Below are 13,656 nucleotides of genomic sequence, written 5' to 3'. Positions count from 1 at the left end.
AGCAGGCAAGAACCTCTTTGAACTTTGCCACAGCAACTTCATACTCAACACGTCTCCAGAGGCAAGGGAAACAAAAGCAAAAATGAACTTTTGGGACCTCATCAAAAGAAAAAGTATCTGCACAGCAAAGGAAACAATCAGCAAAACTAAAAGACAACCAGTGGAATGGGAGAAGATATTTGCAAACAACATATCAGATAAAGGGTTGGTATCTAAAATCTATATAGAACTTATCAAACTCAACACCCAAAAAACAAATAATCCAGTGAAGAAATGGGCTAAGGACCTGAACAGACACTTCTTCAACGAAGACATCCAGATGGCCAACAGACACGTGAAATGATGCTCAACGTCACTCACCATTGGGGAAATACATATCAAAACCACAGTGAGATACCACCTCACACTCGTCAGAATGGCTAACATCAACAACTCAGGCAACAACAGATGCTGGCGAGGATGTGGAGAAAGAGGATCCCTTTTGCACTGCTGATGGGAATACAAACTGGTGCAGCCACTCTGGAAAACAGTATGGAGATTCCTCAAAAAATTAAAAGTAGAACTACCCTACAACCCAGCAATTGCACTACTAGGTATTTATCCAAGGGATACAGGTGTGCTGTTTCAAAGGGGCACATGCACTCCAATGTTTATAGCAGCACTATCAACAATAGCCAAAGTATGCAAAGAGCCCAAATGTCCATCGACAGATGAATGGATAAAGATGCGATGTGTGTGTATGTATATATATACACACACACATATATACATACAATGGAGTATTACTAAGCAATCAAAAAGAATGAAATCTTACCATTTGCAACTATGTGGATGGAACTAGAGGATATCATGCTAGGCAAGATTAGTCAGAGAAAGACAAATATCATATGACTTCACTCATATGAGGACTTAAGATACAAAACAGATGAACATAAGGGAAAGGAAGCAAAAATAATATAAAAACAGGGAGGGGGACAAAAACATAAGAGACTTAAATATGGAGAAGAAACAGAGAGTTGCTGGAGGGGTTGTAGGAGGGGGGATGGGCTAAATGGGCAAGGAGCCTTAAGGAATCTACTCTTGAAATCATTGTTGCACTATATGCTAACTAACTTGGATGTAAATTTAAAAAAATCCATCATACCTAAAAAAAATTATATTTCTTATAAGCAGCATAAAGTTAGGTTTCTTTTCCACTCTGAAAATCTTTGTCTATTACTTTGAATATTTAATCCATTTACATTTTAAGTGATTACTGATATATTTGGAATTAAGTCTATTTCTATGTTTTTTTCTTTCCTCTCTAGCTTCCTTTGCATTAATCCAGTATGTTTTTATTGTTCCATTCCCCACTCCCCTCCATTTCTTTTAAAAAAAAATTTTTTTTTTTTATGTTTTATTTATTTCTAGGAGAGAGAGAGAGACAGCGTGAGCAGGGGAGGGTCAGAGAGAGAGGGAGTCAGAGACTGAAACAGGCTCCAGGCTCTGAGCTGGCAGTCAGCACAGAGCCGGACGCGGGGCCCCAACCCACGAACCGCGAGATCACGACCTAAGCGAAAGTCGGACGGACGCTTAACCGACTAAGCCACCCAGGNGAGAGAGGGAGTCAGAGACTGAAACAGGCTCCAGGCTCTGAGCTGGCAGTCAGCACAGAGCCCGACGCGGGGCTCGAACCCACGAACCGTGGGATCATGACCTAAGAGAAAGTCGGACGCTTAACCGACTAAGCCACCCAGGCGCCCCTCTTTTTAATGTAGCATACCCTTCATTCATTTCCTGAGGCAAAGTTTTGATACTTTAAATGTCTGTAATATTTTTACACTATTATTATTCTTTATTGCTGGTTTGACTGGACATAGAATTCTAGGTTGGAAATAATTTCTCTTCAGAAGATTCTGAACCTTGGGGGATTGTCCTAAGTCCCTTAGCTTCAAATGTTTCTGCTAAGAAGACAAAAGCTATTCTAAAACTTCATTTCAAAAAATCTAATTCCAGTTTACTTTCTGTCTGGCAGTAGTATTTTCTTTTTTTGAATCCAATTTTTTTCTGAGTATTTGGTAGGCTAGTTCATTCTGGAAAACTCAGGTCCTTTTCATCTGAAACATCTTTAGTTCTGTTGATGAATTTATCCCTCATTTTTCTCTATTCTCTCTCTCCCTCCCTTCTTCCCTCTCTCTCTCTGTCTCTTTCTCTCTTTCTCTCACTTTCCCTTCCCCTCTCCCTCTCCCTCTCTCTTTTTCTCTCTCCCTCCCTCTCTCCCTCTGTCTCTTTGGAATTCTTTTTATTTGAGTATGGGGTTTCCAGAGTTCTCTGGTTGTCTGATTTTCTTATCTTTTCTCATATTTCTTCAGTTTGAATCTTTGTGCCCTAGCTTCTGGAAGATTCCCTCAGCCTTATTTTTCAGCCCTTCTATTGAATTTTTTATATCTTGATTTCTTTTTTTCCCTTGATTTTTTTTTTTGCCCATACCTTTCTTGTTTTGTGTATATAGTATCTCTTCTCGTACTGCCCAAGGATGTTTCCTTTTCCTTGTACAACCTCTAATTTCTTCATATTGCTTCCCTTATGTTTGCTTGTTGGCATGCCTTTCATGTTAGAGCTTTCCCTTAAATATCTGGTGATGCTTGATTAGTTACTCTTATTTAATAATGAGTCCCCAGGGAGCTGGTTTGGAAGCTCCCAGAACTCAAGTGTGACTTCTAAAGTGAAGCTTCAGACAGAACCAGTTCAGTTCCTTGAGGAAGCCTGCCCCACCTAACACAGTGATATCTTTAGGTTTTTCCTGTTGATCAGGACAGATTTTATAGAGGATAATCTCCCAAGGTTCTGCTTGAAGGCCTTGGCTTGGCTGCCATTTCTTCTTAGCTACTAAATAAATGCTTTTTTAAGACATAATACCTTTTGCCATTTTTGTCCCTTTTCATATTATTGCTGTATGTAAATGTAACACTGTATTAAAAAGTAAAAGCTATAATAAATTTAAAAATAAAAAAAGTAGGGCCGCCTGGGTGGCTCAATTGGTTAAGCGACTGACTTCAGCTCAGGTCATGGTCTCATGGTTCATGGGTTTGAGCCCCACATCAGGCTCTGTGCTAACGACTCACAGCCTGAAACCTGCTTCAGATTCTGTGTTTTCCTCTCTCTCTCTCTCTGCCCCTCCCCTGCTCACACTGTCTCTCTGTCTCCCAAAAAAATAAACATTAAAAAAAATTTTAAATAAAAATTTAAAAAATCAACAAAGGCTTTCAACCTGACATTCCCCTAAAATTAGGACAGACTAGCATTTTACTGTTAGATGATTCAACCTAAAGATATTTTTGATGGCAATCTTTTGAATATTATAGCTTGATAGAATTTTAAGTTTGGATATCAATTTAGAAAACCAATGTAGGATTTAGGAGACTCTTGTAGGGGCATCTGGGTGGTGCAGTTGGTTGAGCATCTGACTCTTGATTTCGGCTCAAGTCATGATCTCCTGGTTCATGAGATTGAGCCTTGTGTTGGGCTCCACACTGATAGCAGGCAGTCTGCTTTGGATTCTCTCTCTCTCCCTCTCTGTCTCTCTCTGCGACCCCCCCACCTTCTTCTTCTTCTCTCTCTCGTCCTTTCTCAAAATAAATAATAAATATGTATATATTTATTCTTATTCTCTCTTGTCCTCTCTCAAAATAAATTTTCATATATATATATATATAAAAGACTGAGGGTACTTGGGTGGCTCAGTCGGATAAGCATCCAACTGTTGATTTCGGCTCAGGTCATGACCTTATCGGATGCATGGGATCAAGCCCCATGTCAGATTCTGTGCTGATAACATGTAGCCTGCTTGGGATTCTTTCTCTCTCTCTCTCTCTCTCTCTCTTTCTCTCCCTCTCCCTCCCTCTCCCTCTGCTCCTCCCCCACTCACACGTGCTCTCTCTCAAAATAAATAAACATTAAAAAATTTTATAAACTGAAAAAAGACTAATGTATACACAATATGCTTTATGTGGACACTGGACATAGAAATGACCACTCTCTCCTGGGATAGAGCAGAAGCCACAATAGGGAGTGGAGTGAGGACAGTTATCTGGGGCCAAGCTACTAAGTCCAAGTGGGGTGTGACTATGTGGATAGAGCAAGATACAAAGTCCAGAAAGTTCTGAACCTAGTAAATCCTAGGAAGGCTGGACAGAGAAACTGCCTATGTACAAATGGGAGTAACTGCACAGCTTTTTATATGGCTTCAGAGACTTTGGATAGCAGTAGAAGACCCTAAAAGCTCAAGGGTCTTCAGTCTTTGATTAATATCTAACCTTACTTAGGACCTACCTCTTAGGTTGTCCCTGACTCCAAAACTACCTTACCCCTCAGGGCTCCTGCCAGAACATGGTTGCTTCCAGCACTTGCTACTTACTTCCTGTCTACAGCCTGATGTCATTTTGGTAGGAATCCCTAGCCCTCCTCTATCCCTATAGCCCTGCCAGGGCTTGAGTCTTTGCCTTACCCTACTCTCAAGTACTCCCTACACCCGTATCTTTGGATTCTGTGTGTTACGTGCAGCCACTGGTCCTGACTCCCAGCTGCTGCCCTGCATTACCTTTCTGCCCAGCTTCTCAGCTTGGAGCCAGATGTGTTCTTTCACTGCGGCGAGCAGTGGCTCTTCACCCATTCTGGGCCTGCCACAGAGGAAAGATCCATTCTTGAATCCTAAATTATGCTCAATGTATTTTCTTCCCAGAAGAAGAAATGGTGTTGTTATAAATGGTGGTTAGGAACTCTAGTTTACGCACTACTATGGTGAGCACGTGGCCTGCGCTCCACCGTTTATAACAGAATTTTTAAGGAAAAAATTATGTTTCAAGTTCTAGGTAATAGACTTGAAAAACCAACTCTTTGGCACAAGTCCCACTGATAAAGTGGGGACTGCCGTATAACAACGTGCAAAGGAGGAAAAATGTTGTCATCAAATAGTCGTTAAGTTCCCACTTGTGTGTCATGCTGTTGTGACTGCCAGACCTATGGGCCTGTGCTGGGCCTGTTTTTATAAGCCATAATAAGGCCGCCTTACAGATTGCCCTCTGTACCTCAGCACACTGTAGAGCTTTCTCTGACACATCTTGTGTCGTACTAATGGGAAGGATTAAGTCAAGAGGCGTTCCTAGTCTCAATATGTGCAGTTTTAATTTAAATGCGGTCTTTCTAGAGCCTAAGTTCTTTTACTCACTGAGCCTGCACTAATTTGTTTTATTCTTTTGAGCTGGGGCACTCTTAGAACTTTTTAAAATTAGTACTTCCTATCAGTTCAGTGTTTTCCTTCAAGTGAGACACTCTTAGAATAATGTGACACAAAGCGATTTTCAAAAGATTAAAGCAGTGTGTTCTAATGTGAGCCTCACAACTAATTGCCTGAACTAATTATACATAAAGGGCCAAGCCATTAGTGTTAATAAGAAGTGACTTCGGAGAGTACGGTTTGACCCAAGGACTGAATAACTATTGCAGACAGTAATCAGTGAGGTGGTATCCACTGCATACAATACCTTTAGCTGGAAATTATTCTGGCCCATTCCAACTGGGTTTTCCTTAAGTTGTTATTCTTACATTTGGTTATTTCCTTGTCAGTGCAAATGCATACTCTTTTGAGCGTGGAGACTGAACTAAAATAGCTCACAGAAAAGTTTTTTATAAGTGTGTACTCTGTGAACATAGATCTTTTTGATGGCTCCTCTTCTGGCTCTTTTCTCCACTCACTTGAAATGTCTGTGCTCCCAGGGCTCTATCCTGAGTCTTCTTCCCACCCTATACTCCTTCTCCGTTTGATGTCATCGTGTTCTGACTGTGCTAGCACATTCCCCATATTTATCTAGGCCAGGCATCTTCTGGATTCCAGATGCAAATTTTCATGTGAGTGTCTTGTAGGAATTGCAAACCTGTGCAAGCCCAAAACCAAACCACGATCCCGTCTCTCAAATCTACCCTCTCCCCCATCTGCCTCTTCAACTTAGGAAGCGATCCAACACAACTCCATGTCTTGTCGATTCTCTTCCTGCCACTTTTGTCTATCCCCCCCGTCACCCTGCCCTTGTCCATGCCCCCATTGTTTCCTTCCTGCACTGTGGCAAAAGTCTTGTAACTGGTCTCCTCAAATCCAGTTTGGCTCCTTCCAAAATATACACAGCTGCGAGCAAAGTATTAAGGCACAAATCTGATCACGTTGTTATCTGCTTTAAAGTGTGAAGTGATTTATCCGTTGCTGAAAATCAGCATCTTTCAACTAGTGGGGTCATTTCATCTTATATGCTCTTCGTCCCTAACTCACAACAGCCCAGAGTTGCTGGCCATCTTTCAGGTGCTTGAATTCATTTAGATCCTTCCCTGTGCGAGGCCTTTAGATGGCTCCCTGGGCCTCGATGCTTTCCCTCTTATGCTCTGCCTGATTGCTGCTACCTACCCTTCTAGTCTTAGCTTCAGTATAATTCCTCAGTGATGATGTTCCCCAAAGCCCTCCCCAATTGGTTAGATTCTCCTATTTAAATATGCCAACAGCATCCTGTATTTGCTAGCACTCATCATAATTATAATTAAATGACTATTTGAATAATTACTGTTTTGATGCCTGATTATCCTACTAGCCTGTAAACTGCCTGAGAGCAGGGACCATGCCTGTCTGGCTCACCATTCTCTTCCCAGTGCCTTTCATAACAAATATTTGGCAAATGAATGTATAATGAATGCAGTTGGACAGAAGCCGTGGCATATGTTATGTGTATTTGTACTTATGTTTAGATATGGGGTATCTGGTGTTCTAGGACTCAAACACTTCCCACTCCATAATGAGCAATACTGTGAAAGCCTTATTTAGATCTTGTTAACTGTTCAGCTGTTGCATGCTCTTTCCCCCTTTATTCTGGGAGTAGACTGTATTGGTCAGGGTTCTTCCAGAAAATAGAACCAATAGGGGAGAAAGGATTTATTGCAGGAATGGCTTAATGTGATTGGGGGGGGGGGGCTTTGAGGGAGTAGGAAATCAGTAGGGCAGAAGGTCAGGAAAGGCAGGCTGGAACTCAAGGACATAGGGAGGGCAAAGGTCCTGTTCTTTCGCAGATGGGATTTCTTCTTCAGGGAAGCCTCAGTTCCACTTTCCAGGCCTTTTAATTGATTGAAGCAGGCCCACCCAGATTATCTAGGATCATCTCTGTAAAGTCAACTGATTATGTTCTTTAATTACATCTACAAAATGCCTTCCTAGCAACACCTATCTTAGTGTTTGTTTGAAAACTGGAGACAATAGCCTGTATCTAAGTTGACACATAAAGTTGACCATCAAATAAACCTTTGAGGCAAAATACCAGTTTAAAAACAAAGCGAGCCTTAAGAAAAGAACTTGGCACTTCTGGAGTTGAAAATGGTAATGAAATACTTCCTCAGGGGGCTTGTCAACTATGGAAATAATGGTTGTTTTAAAGAGATACTTGCCTGTTCTGCTGAAGTAGCCCAATGAACTAATTACTCTGCTGTTCAAAACAGATGTGTGACTACTTCAAATGTGAATCAGTAATAAAATCGTAGGAAAAGTGGCTTTTATGTGTAGTGCTTTTTAATAAGTGGACAACAGTGTCTTCCATGGGTACCTTTTCATTTATTAACGTAGCACACATTCGCTGAGCTCGGAGTTGGGCAGTAAAGCTACACGACAAGGCAGAATACCACCCCATACTTTGAGCCCTCGCAGTGGCCAAATACGTCAACAAGTAGACAGTTAGTTGAACAAACCATTGCAGGCCTGGAGTTGAGTGGGGTTGTGGTACAGAATGTAAGGGAGACATGGTTCGGTGACAAAGCGCGAAGTACCTTGTGCACCAAGCTTGGGGATCCAGCTTTATTCTTCAGGGAAAGAAGAGGTTCTCTCTGTTGGGGAGTGCTGTGTTTATATTGCCCAGGAAGAGGAATCTGAGGTGGGAGACAAAGTGAGAGAGAGAGAGGGAGAGAGAGAGTGTTAACAGCAGGGGTCTGAACTAGAGGCTGAATTATAACACTAGCAGAGTTTATCAGTTGAGGGGAGGAGAAAATTTGAAGATGAAACTTTGAGGTTTATCATGTCCAAGATGGGAACTGTACAAGACCGTAATAGAGGTGGTGGTATAGGAGGAATGGATGTTTCTGCGGCAGGTAAAAAGACAGACAGTAACACAATTTACTGAGTGTCTGTGCTGGGTCTGGTGCATTGACACACATCAGCTCATGTCAGTGGAGATGCTGGTGTGACTTCTAGCCTAGAAGTGAACTGAGGGAGAAGTTTGAGGAAGATGCTTAGTATGTAGAAGATTGTTTTTTAGGTGTTCAGTCTTTTTTTTTTTTTTTTTAACTTTTTTAATGTTTTATTTATTTCTGAGAGAGAGAGAGCCAGCGTGAGCAAGGAAGAGTCAGAGAGAGAGGGAGACACAGAATCCGAAACAGGTTTCAGGCTCTGAACTACCTGTCAGCATAGAGCCTGATGCGGGGCTCGAACCCACAAACCGTGAGATCATGACCTGAGCCGAAGTCGGACACTTAACTGACTGAGCCACCCAGGCGCCCCCTCAGTCTTTATTAATTTGAATAAATTATGTTATAGCTTGATGGAAAATTATTAGCAATTAAAATAATATTTTGGAATGGTATTTACATGGGAAAATGCTTTTGGCAACATTAAGTGAAAAAACAGCAGGATTCAAAATTGCATATTTAATACAGTTCCTATTTTTGTGATAAAGGATAAAACACATGTGAAATTAGGTAAGATAATATAGCCAATATGCATCAAGGGTTTCTTTAGGTGCAATTACATGAGATTTTTCTTTTCTTTTTTTTTTTTTTAGGTGTGTTTAGTGTTTTTATAAAGGATAATATAGATACTTCATTTTGAAAATTATCTGATATTTGATTTTAAAAGGATATCTGTTTGTAATTAGAAATGAATGTCACCTAGTAGCTCTTGGGAAAGGAAAAAAAAAAGGCTGACAGCCACGAGTGATTTCTGTGTGTTGTTTTACAACTCCCAAAGCAAAGTGAAAAGCAGAGTTTTTTGGCCTTGAACATACCTCTTGGTACATGAAATTGTGTTCACTAAATCCACTTTCCAAAAAGGCAAGGGGCTCTCAGTGATCTAGTCTGGGAAAGTTGCAGCATCAAAATAAATAATGATACTAATGTGTTATAAACCATTAGATGAAATAAAATTCCATGCATCTATATTGATTAGTAAATAAATGGGAGGAGGAGGGGAAAGCTCTTCCTCACAGAAGAATGCCCACAAATAAATATAGAAAGAGGGAAGAAAATAGAAAAATCAGCATTTGGCAAACATCACAGCGATGGCTGACGACAGGAGTTGTCAATGGGTGGGTGGATGTCTGATGAAGAACAGGATATTGGCATGGGCTCATGGTATTTTTCCACAAAACACTCCTAATTACAAAGGAGGCAGTGGTGACTCTATGGTGAAGACTGGCAGATACAAATTTGTCCGGTGATCAAGGTTAGCACCGTCAGTGGTGGGATGATCTGACATCCTGGGCCGCCTCATGTGACATGCTAACAAGAGTCTAGCATCATTTTGGGGATCTTCTTGCAAGGAGTACATGGCCTGAATCTGGTCTTGAGGAAATATCAGACGGACCAAAATTAGGGAGACTCAGGTCACCTGTAAAACTGTCAAGGATGAGAGAGGCAGGTGAAGACTCAGGAACTGTTTCAGACTGAAGGAGACCTATGCTTGTTCAGAAAAAGTGGCCTTGTTTGGAGAAACACATACTGGAATATACGGGAGGGAAGGGGCTCCATATCCACAGTTACCCTGGTTCAGAAAAATACTGAAGACTGAACAATTGGGTATCTAGGTCAAGGGGAAATAGGAGTTCTTTGTACTGTTCTCGCAACTTTTTTGTGTGCTTGAAATTATTTTAAAATAGATTGTTTTTAAGAGTTATGAAACTCAAGGGAGGACCAAGGAGCTGTTTTAGACTGAAGGAGACTGAGAGTCATGGTAAATACAATGAGCGATCTGGATTGGATCCTTTAGCTGCAAAGGAAATCATCGGGGTAGTTGGCAAAATTTTTAGAGGGCTTTTAGGTGAAAGGGTGTGTGTTCTTTATACTGTTCAGGCAGTTTGTCTTTAAGTTTCAAATTGTTTTGAAATAAAGTCTTCTGAAACTGTAAGAAGGGCTTTTCTGAAATCCAAACCAACCTTGATTTCCTTTTTCTTTAATCACAATAAGATAGGATTTGTTCCTGCTTGTCAGAGGCCAGACCGCTTTTAATGAAGAGATTAAAGAATGTTAAAGATTTTTTTAAAATTTTTATTTATTTCTAGGAGAGAGAGAGAGAGAGAGACAGCGTGAGCAGGGGAGGGTCAGAGAGAGAGGGAGACACAGACTCCGAAATAGGCTCCAGGCTCCAAGCTGGCAGTCAGCACAGAGCCCGACGCGGGGCTCGAACCCACAAACCGCAAGATCATGACCTAAGCGAAAGTTGGACGCTTAACCGACTAAGCCACCCAGGCGCCCCAAGAATGTTAAAGATTTTAAGAGTAGGAGATGCCCGCAGTGATGCATCTGTACACGTCTTCCTCTTGATTCTTTGCCCTCAAATGTAAATCCAGGGTAATGAGGGTAAGGATATCTGCATGGCCTGGCTTGCAGGGTGGGCCCTTCTTAGGGCAAAATGAGCCAGACATATGAACATTAAAAAGGGAGAATGCTCATGAAATATAATCTATTGGTGACCAAATGGTATGTAGAGATGTGTGGTCTTCTTTCTGATACTTTAATACTACTAATAACAGTATTCTGGCTTGGTAATGGGGATGCCTTTCCCTGTGTTTCTCTTTTTCCTTATTTGGTTCTCAAATATCTCTGTACTTACCGGATGTGTCCTCTTCATCCATGCTTCTCTTTCAGCTTCCTCTTTTACTAGCTTTTCTTTCCTCTCCTAAAAATTCTTTCTTTGTATCTTTTTATTCTTTCTGCCATTTGTTCTCCTCTCACCATTTTGTAGTCTGGTGTCCCTGCCCACTCCCTTGACGTGCTTCTCTTTTTGTTGTGGCCTCAAGAATTCTAGATACAATGTTTCCATTTGCCTTTATTCAAGAGGAAGGTGCATCTGAATTAGAGTCCTAGCAACAAATGATTGGTAACAGATGAATTTTGTTTTGTTAATAGCTACTGTTTACTGAATGTATACTGTGGGCTGAGAAATGTTGGTTATCTTATCTATAGTCACATTTAATCCACACCACAACATTTTGGAGTAGGTGTTTTTATCCCCATTTTACAGAATAGGAAAGTGGAGCACAGATGCTGAACAACTTACCCAAAATAAAAAATAATTAAATGGCTAAGCCAAGCTTCAAAACCCAAGTGAATTTCAAAACTCATGGTGCTTCACACTCACAGTGTAGCCCAAGGATATTAGTTCCATGCCTTTTGGGTTCTACAGGTACTGCTTTTGGGGTCAAGGATGACATTTAGATGATTATCAATAAGGAGCCAGGGATAACAATCTTGTATCGTTGTTTATACTAGTGTTGAGGAGAGGCGAAGCTGAGTTATATGTCAGCATCTAAATGACTAGTTCTTGGCAAGTCATTATTTATAATCAGTGCAGGTTGCTGCTGAAAGCAGTCCTGTTAGACCCCTTTCCAGAAAGATCCTCCTTTTGGAATGTAACAGGAACTAATTACGTGCTATTAAATCCAAGACCCATTTCATATTCAGAGGTTCCAGTGGTAAACCTCACATGTCAGAAGCAATTAGTGACACTGACATGTCATCTTCACTACGCTGAACTTGGATCATTTTAAATAACCATCACCATGGTGCCATCTGAGGAATGCTGCTTCGAGGCAACAAATTCTGGACATTCACCTAAGTGGTGTTTTGGAGACTTCAGAAATGTGAGAATACAGTTAATTCTGGCAGTTTTCAGACTTTGGGTGCCCAGGAAAGAGGCTAGAGGTACTGAGCAGGGGGCAAAGCCATGCTGCACGGTCTGTGAGCTGGTCTTGGGGGCCCTGCTCTCATGCAATCCTGATGGAGTGATTGCTGTGCACCAACAGCACCTGGGCACACACATAACCAAACGCCAGGATGTGAGAACAGGCTTGGCCGAGGCACGAGACGCCAAGTGCTGGTGTGCTAATTCATGACCTTGGATTAATGGGAAGTATATCCTCCACTGTTTTTTTTTTTTTTAAGCTAAAAAATGAACAGACTCCTAACCGCAGTTTGAAATTCTTTGCTTATAACATGTATCTCATAGGGATAGGTCCCCATTCTACTTTATAGAGAAGAATGCGAAAGACAAATGTATTTTTCTTTTGGAGATAAATATGTTGCAGAAATGTCACTGGTAGAGTTATGTACACAGCCTACTTTGTAGTTCTGCTTATGTTGCTGACAATAGGATTATCTCCTGAAGTGGAATCTTTCTGTTGATTTTGGATTTTTATCATGTTGCTGAGACACTGCATGGGAAAATGCAGTAACTGGATATTGCTAGAGTGTAGTGGAGCAGTGAAAGCGTCTGGAAAAAAATTGCCCCCCCCGCCCGGGATAACTGGACTGTGTCCATTAAGTCAGGTTCTGTCCCAGAATGCTGGCTCTGTTATAGGCTTAGCTCACAGGTAATTGACTCTTAAGCACACTGAGGCTGCTCGAGGACTCTGTGGTAAAGAACCTCTTTGTTTCCCCCTCCATTCTGGGGCTTGGCTATTTCAACTAGATTATTCATATCGACTGTAAATTTTAACCATGGCAAAACGGTCTCTGGAAATCCAACTGGGCACAGCTTAAAGGTGGCCCCTTAGCATATGCCTTTAAAAAAAGAGAGAGAGAGAGTAAAGAAGAAGAAAAGAAAGAAGAAATATAAACCTGAATAAAAATAACTTGAGGGGCATTGACTCAACTTGGGTGGGCATGGTGTTGTCTATTATTTTACTGCAGGGTGGAAACATGGCTAGGAAATAACGATAAACACACGATACTGCTTAAAGGAATGCATTGTAAAGTAAACATACTTTAAGAAATAAAGCCCATTAGGGGCACCTGGGTGGCTCAGTCGGTTGGGCGTCCGACTTCGGCTCAGGTCATGATCCCGCGATTCGTGGGTTCGAGCCCCGCATCGGGCTCTGTGCTGACAGCTAGCTCAGAGCCTGGACCCTGCTTCAGATTCTGTGTCTCCCTCCCTCTCTGACCCTTCCCTGCTCACGTTGCCTCTCTCTCTCTCAGAAATAAATAAAACATTAAAAAAAATAAAAAAGGGGCACCTGGGTGGCTCAGTCGGTTAAGCGTCGATTTCGGCTCAGGTCATGATCTCACGGTTGGTGGGTTCGAGCCCCACGTCGGGCTCTGTGCTGACAGCCAGCTCAGAGCCTGGAGCCTGTTTCAGATTCTGTGTCTCCCTCTCTCTCTGACCCTCCCCTGCTTGCACTCTCTCTCTCTCTCAGAAATTTAAAAAAAAAAACTGGCATTAAAAAAAATAAAAAAAGAAATAAAGCCCGTTAATAAATGAGTGTGTCATTATTGAGTGAAATGGAAAAAAAACGCCCTGCAAGGGAAGATGAAGCTCTGAACATGATTTTTGGAAAATATATGTTAAGTTCTAAAATAATTTGGTCCTAAACCTATTTAAGGTGT

General features: G+C 41.4%; 1 protein-coding gene across 5 annotated transcripts in view; it reads left to right on the top strand.

The window, feature by feature from the left end:
• The window catches only part of OSBPL6 (oxysterol binding protein like 6), a 218,629-nt gene that overhangs the window by 29,212 nt on the left and 175,761 nt on the right, over nucleotides 1-13,656 (top strand). The window lies entirely within an intron of this gene.

This window comes from Hyaena hyaena, unplaced genomic scaffold (genome assembly GCF_003009895.1).
Source record: "Hyaena hyaena isolate Hyena2069 unplaced genomic scaffold, ASM300989v1 scaffold_1137, whole genome shotgun sequence".
NCBI lineage: Eukaryota > Metazoa > Chordata > Mammalia > Carnivora > Hyaenidae > Hyaena > Hyaena hyaena.
Note: the sequence above shows the minus strand (reverse complement) of the source record. Positions and strands in the feature narration are given on the sequence as shown.